Genomic DNA, 7,499 nt, shown 5'->3' with positions numbered 1-7,499 from the left:
TGCCTACTCACATCAGCATTTCTTCTCTTAAATCCCTGACCCCTCTAGCTATCATTGGGTCAGGAGTTACAATTCTCATTGTGTTTTCCCATCTCTTACATTTTTATTTCACAGTCAGCTGAAGCCTGGGGCTCAGGGTTTCAAATCACTGGCTTAGACATCAAATGGCATCTTCAAAAAACTAACACACTGGGCAAGCTCGAGAGAGGGTGAATGTTGACCATTTTTGTGCCTGTGACACAGTAAAAACACTTAACACAAAGTATAGGAATAGTCCCATTAAATTGAGCAGAAATTACTCCAGTCCTGCACGTGGAAGCTATAGCCATGAAGACCAGTTCCTCTCCTCATTGTAATGCTCAGCTCAGCTCCCCTGCTGTATGTCACGGTCTTGAGTTGAATGTTTCCTGGAAGCCATATTAAGAATTAAACACCTGAAATGTACTTATGGAAAACTCCAAAGTGAGGGACTTCACTGACTATTCTGTAGGAAAAGCCAAGAAAGAGGCAAGGCTGAAACTTGTCTTCTGAGGTCAAGCCTTTATTGTCTGCCAGGTGCTTTAACTCACTTTGAACAGACCAACAATATCTGAAGGAAATGTTGCAGATATGACTGTGGATACACACTCAAAGCTGTCACTGATCTGGGTGGACGTGCCTCTGTGTGGCCTGGTACACTCATCTCTTCATTGCTGAGTGCCATCAAGCTTGGTCAGATGTGATTTCATGCCATGTAAGTCTCTTAATAAATTACTTTGTTAAAGACTGATTGATGGCTGCATAAGTTACCTTTCTTGCTGACAAACTCTCCCTGATGTTCTCCAAGAAGAAAGAGGAACCATTGTTCCTCTTGGTAAAATAAATTGTTAAACAAGAAAGCTATGCTGGAGGCATTTAAATTTACAGCTACACCCAATCAGGCATGCTTTTGAGTAAATACCACAAATCAGGTAGTTTAGTGTCAGTTATAGGCAGCTGGGTGGGTGACTAACCATGGTAGTTTCGCTGAAATCAATGAAGAAATAACAGAACCAGTAATTTTTTATGACTGGAATGTTTAAGGGCATGAGCTTTGCGTTTACCCAACTCTTGTTTGAGTTGACTGTAAAGCCCTTCACAGAATCGTCTAGGTTGGAAGAATCTCCAAGATCACCTATTCCAACCTCTGACCTAACACTAACAAGTCCTCCACTAAACCATATCACTAAGCTCAACATCTAAATGTCTTTTAAAGACCTCCAGGTATGGTGACCCAACCACTTCCCTGGGCAGCCTGTTCCAATGCCTCACAACCCTTTCAGTAAAGAAGTTTTTCCTAATATCCAACCTAAACCTTCCTTGGCCGAACTTTAGCCCATTCCCCCTTGTCCTGTCACCAGGCATGTGGAAAAGTAGACCAACCTCCACCTCTCTACAGCCTCCTTTAAGGTACATGTAGAGAGCGATAAGGTCGCCCCTGAGCCTCCTCTTCTCCAGGCTGAACAACCCCAGCTCCCTCAGCCGCTCCTCATAAGACTTGTTCTCCAGACCCCTCACCAGCTTCGTTGCCCTTCTCTGGACTTGCTTGAGCACCTCGATGTCCTTCTTGTAGTGAGGGGCCCAAAACTGAACACAGTACTCGAGGTGCGGCCTCACCAGAGCCGAGTACAGGGGGACAATCACTTCCCTAGACCTGCTGGCCACAGTTTCTGATACAAGCCAGGATGCTGTTGGCCTTCTTGGCCACCTGAGCACACTGCTGGCTCATGTTCAGCCGATTATCAACCAATAACCCCCAGGTCCTTCTCTGTCAGGCAGCTTTCCAACCACTCATCTCCCAGCCTGTAGCTCTGCTTGGGGTTATTGCGCCCCAGGTGCAGGACCTGCTGGAGCCAGTTGGGGGCGGGGGAGGGGGCATTGCCTGCGATATCAAGCAGGGACCTGCCTGCATTCCTCAACTCCCAGGTCCCTTCCTTCTGACCAACAGTGGCAGGGCCAAGGGTCCACCCCCATTTGGGGTGTCTTACCCTGGTACCTCTCCTTGAGGCCCTGCAGGGAGTTGCTCCACCAGTCTATCTCCTGCTCACACTCCCTGATGGCCCTCAACCTCTCCACCTCCTCCTTGAGCCCTGCCACCAGGCAGACCAGGCCATCCACCTGCTCACACCCCCCACACACGGCTGCCCTCAGAGGGCAGCAACAGGCTCAGGCACTCCCTGCATCCAGAGACCTGAACTGCCACACTGTGGAGCAGGCAGTCAGTCTAGGTGGTTACAGACTTTCTATAGAGACAGCTCTGCCTGGTGTAGACCATTGCGTCCTAGCTAGCAGTAGACAGCCGTTAGAGGAGTTGTTCTCATGGCCGGGGGGAACGCTCTGCCCTGCCTGCGCAAACTGCCGCGCCCCGCCCTGATTGCCCGCCCTGGTCACCGCGCTCCCCAGGGGCTGCCTTTGAACGGCAGGGTAGAGGGGGTGCTGCTGGCTCCGCCTGCGCCTCGTCAGCCTCCCTCGCGAGGGCTGCGGGGCCCTGGCGGCTCCCTTGGCTGCCTCAAGTGGGCTCGATGCCGGAAAAAAAGCCCTGCCTGTCCCGATCCCCTGCTCCACGGCAGAACGCGTCTGCCCCGGAGCCGATCGCGTCGGCAAGAGGCGATAATGCCTTTGATAATGCCTTCATTGGCATTATGAAAGTCCTTCTGTCAGAATAGCTGTGTGAGGTAGCGCCTTATCCCAGAAGACAGTGCAGTTTATATTTGGCATTTCCTTAGTTTTAGTTATATAATCAACCAGACATAATAACCTATGACTACTTGTTTTTATCGTTTTTTAAAGTTATTTATCAAAGAGAAAACAAAACAAACCAAACACAACAAAATAGCAGCCATAAATCCACACTTTTCTGTATGCATTAGGATCATGTACCCTACAAAGACCAAACACTCCTACGGGCTTTGTGTTAGCATTTTCAACCAGGCCTGGCACAAAAATAAATTGAGACTAGAGTACCAGCTGTCACAGACTAAACAGAAAATACTTCAAGCTGTCAAAATAAATTTAAAGCATTTGAAATATTTTAACAAAAATAGCAGAAAAGTAACATTAGATTTAGTCTACCATTTTTTTTCACTGTTGAATATATTGTTATTTTGCCTATTTCTAGTTTGGAATATGGACAAAGTGCTTTCTAGCTGAAACTGTTAATACAGATCTGAATCATACAAGTTATTTTCTCCGGTATTACATGCATATATTACTTCCTAATTAATTCATACTTCTATTCTGTGCTAGTGTAACTGTAATTCAACCACAGTTCAACTCAACCAAGAAGAAAAATAAAAATAAAAATAAAAAAATATTGGTACAAATACATCTGGATTTTGAGACTGAGCAAAATCAAAAGAGTTGCCCCAATATTAAAGCGGTCTGTAAGGCTGGAGAGGCTGCTTTTTAGAGAAAGTAGGTGATTCTTTTGTGTATGGCCATGGTGGTGAGAGGGTGGCCATGGGAAGAATGGGAGACAGAAAATATACAAGTATGCTGGGTGTGTCCTAAGAATCACAGAACTGTAGGGGTTGGAAGGGACCTTGAAAGATCATTTGGTCCAACCCCCCTGCCAAAGCAGGTTCCTCAGAGCAGGCTGCCCAGGTAGGCGTCTAGACAGGCCTTGAATATCTCCAGAGAAGGAGACTCCACAAACTCCCTAGGCAGCCTGTACCAATGCTCCGTCACCTTCACTGTGAAGAAGTTCTTTTGCATGTCAGTGCGGAACTTCCTGTGCTCTAACTTGTAGCCATTGCCCCTTGTCCTATCCCCACAAACCACTGAGAACAGGTTGGCTACATCCTTCTGTACCCTACCCCTCAGATATTTATATACACTGAGGAGATCCCCTCTCAGTCTTCTCTTCTCCAGGCTGAACAGACCCAGGTCTCTCAGCCTTTCTTCATAGGGAAGATGCTCCAGGCCCCGTATCATCTTTGTGGCCCTAATAAGGTGTTTGTCCACCTCTTTGACCAGATATACATTATGGCCTGTCTGGATCCTTGAACCTGAGTCCTTCCTAATGCACCAGCAGCACCCTGCAGGAGGTGGGGACCCTCAGCTTATGTCTAAAGACCGTTTCTGACACCGTCTCTGGTTAAGAAAACCAGGACAAAGCTCCTCTATTGTGCAGTCAGGATTCTTAAGGATCAAGCAAAATTTGGGCATGGCATCCATGGCATGACCAGGTGCAGCACAGTGGAGTTATTTTGTAGGTTTGTACAGGCTGTGTGTCACAGTAAATCTGGTATACTCTGAGACCACTGTGGTCTCACTGCACTTACAGTCCTGATTCAGTTCCTGGGACTTGTCCGTCCTCCGTGGGATGAGCTGCTTGCAGCAGGGGTGGACTTCCACTGGCATAAGTGGAACAAAGGAAGACTGGAAAGACTGGAAAGCCTGTAAGGTTGAAGCTGAGAGTTAGGAGCTTCTTACACAGCCACCCACCCATGCCCAGTGCTACGAGAGTTCCTGCCTGAGCCATGTGTTGAGCACAGTATCTTGAGTCATCACAGCAGAAGAGAAAGCAAGTGCTCGCTCCACCAACACTTATCCCAACCACCACAGGGAGACCAGGGGGTCAGTCTCAGCTGCTCCCCTGTCATCAGCTGCTGCCTCCCAGCTGGAATGCCTGCACAGCCTTGCAGTCATCCATGCAAAGCAAAAGGTTTCAGTAGATCTGTGGAAAAAAAATTAAGAGAGGCCTTACAAAAGTTATTATAAAAAAATACAGTGGACCCAAAGTATTCTAGAGGAAACCTAGATTTCGTCAGAATAAAACTTATGTAATGCAGGGAATCTGTGAAGTATTTCTAAAACTATTGTAACAGTTTTTGCATCTTAAACCAGAGATATTCTGAGTCAGTGTCTGTCATATCTAAATAATTCATCTGTTCAGCTGTGTTGCACTATAAGAGCATTTATATAAAAAAGCAACATTATCTTCTATCACCAGGTAAGAAATCATCAAAAGGGTTTCATGTTTCTCAATAGGACATATCGCTGCAGAAATGAATGAATGCTTTTCCTGTTATATTCGTCATCTTATTTGAGTGCATATTTATTGTGTTATCATCTCATCGGTGGGATGCCAATACTATATATTAGTTCATATCTCCAAAATTAGTATTATACTAGGTCTCAGATTGGATTTCTTATAAGTCTAGTGAATTCTGCCACTCCCGTAGCTCAGAAGGCATTTCCAGAGTAAAGTTATTAATACAGACTCAGATGACACCAGAAAGTATCCTCCAAGAACACCCTGCTTCTAGGTGCCTCAGTGCACCCTCAGACATGGTTGTTGAGCTCCCTTATGGAGGGTCCATATGCAGCCCTTTGGGAGAGAGCCACATCTAGTTCCTTGCAGCCACTGGTGGTCTGACTTTCTGAGACCCTCAGGTCGTGTCCCTGCTAACAGAAGAGCGTTGCTAGTTCGGCTCGCTTGCACAGAGACATTGCTACCTGATGTCCCAGCACAAGGTGGCCCTACCTGGGCTGCTGCCTCATACTGAACAGTGGGTGAGCACAGTTCTGCCAGCCATATGCTAAGGATGCTGCTCCTCTTCCCCACATCCTGTGGGCTGCTCTTGGCAGAGCAGCAGCCTCCCTTTCACCACTATGGGTCATGATTTGAGCTGGCTTTATCTGTGTGGCCATTCAGAGCATAGGCTCAGGGTGAGCCAGGTCCAGCTCTGAAGGAATTCCCTTACTAAGAGAGACAGAAAACCCTGGTCTCTCCTCAGACTAGAACAGGGGCAACATATATTAGCAATATGTATTTTCATAAAGTTTGTACTCAAGTCCTGACCTGACCTGATAAGACCAAGGGAACCTGAAATATTACTCCAGTACTAATAACAAGTTATAGTAATGATAATGATGAAGTGACCTGATAGGCCTGAGAGGTATGTCCTGGGTTTTATGTATCAATTGCTCCAACTTTTCTTTTCAAGCTGCAGGTGCATGGGTGAGAAAATCACTGTAAATGTAACAGGTAGACTTCTATATAGATTTTTAATCTTCATAGCCAGCAGAAGGTATGAATCATACAAGATTACCATAGCCAATTTTAATATTATATGAGTTGGAGAATGGCTTATTGGGATACCTGGCTTGGAAAGAGGAACACGTCAGCACATGAATAAAATTGCAAGTGAAGTGAAGAATTAATTAAATTCTTTAAGAAACTGTGAAGACATATTTGATCAATGCCTAAAAGCATTGATCTGCATATTCAGAAGATGATAATGAATTTAATGAAAGAGTTACATTTTTGGGTTTCTTATTGTAGGTAATGTAACCAATTTTGAGTTTAAAGCTATTAGTGCTCCAATAAATTAAGTACTGGGCACCCTGAACAACATGTTACTTAAAAAATAAAATAAAATCAGGAAATCTCAAAAATGTTTGAACAGTCCCCAGACAGGTTCAACCCCTTTGAAGATAATGAACGTTACCAATTTATTAATGAACAAAATATTCTTTTTGTTTTGTTTTGTTTTTGTTTTTTGGAGCTACATCATTTTAGAATATAAATTATTTTCTGATGCACTTCCTTTCTTGTACATATAGTGATGGTCATTCAAATGGACTTTTTAAACACTTGCTTACATGCCTCTCAGTTTAATTTCTGAAAGTGAGTTAGGCTTTTTGGAGCTTGGATCCATTGGATGTTGTAAAGTAATCTGAAAGAGAAAAATATGGGTTTAGAAGTTTTGCTTATAAATTTGATTCATAAGCACTTATAAGTGCTTTGGAAAATGCTCTTTTATCTGTCATTCTTAAGCCTGTATTTCTTGACCCAAGAAATAAATCTATAAGAGAGCGGGCAACTGAATGCAGATGTCTCAGATCCCAAGGCAGGCTGTTCAGCTTCAATGCATCAAAAACTGTCTACCTTGGTTTCATGTACAAGGATAACAGATCCTCTTTTGAAGTTTGTGAAGATAAAGAACATTCCTTCTCGTATCAGGTCACTCAAATATTGGTGTGTAATATAATAGCTGTTTACACCTCAGTTCTCCTTTCACTACATAGCACTGATGAAAGCTGATCCAAGAGCTGAAGATCTTAATGGAGATAGTAGTGGAAATATATGGATTTTATCTATTTCTGTAGGAGTCACCATCTGAGAGAAAAATTGAAGATCAGGAAAGGAACAAAAGTAACTAGTCATTGAACTCTCAGTGCAGAAGATACTTTAGAGCAACTTGGAAAGAGAATAATTTCTGCAAATGGGAGAGTAACTCCTTTAACACGATTGTCTCCTTCAACTAGAAATTGCACAATGCAGTTTTGCACTTATGCACCAAAACAAATCCTCTGGCTTTGCATAAAGTGCCTACCTAGAGGTCACCATTTAGATCAACTGGGCCAGATGGTTTGTAGATTTTCTTTGTTATTGTTGGATATTGGACCAGACAATTTACTCTGGTTACTATAATCAATCTCGTTTCTTGTATTCCAATCTATTTTATTTTTTA

The sequence above is a fragment of the Aythya ferina genome, assembly GCF_964211825.1.
Source record: "Aythya ferina genome assembly, chromosome: 1".
Lineage (NCBI taxonomy): Eukaryota > Metazoa > Chordata > Aves > Anseriformes > Anatidae > Aythya > Aythya ferina.
The sequence above is the reverse complement of the archived record's forward strand: the minus strand, read 5'-3'. Positions refer to the sequence as shown.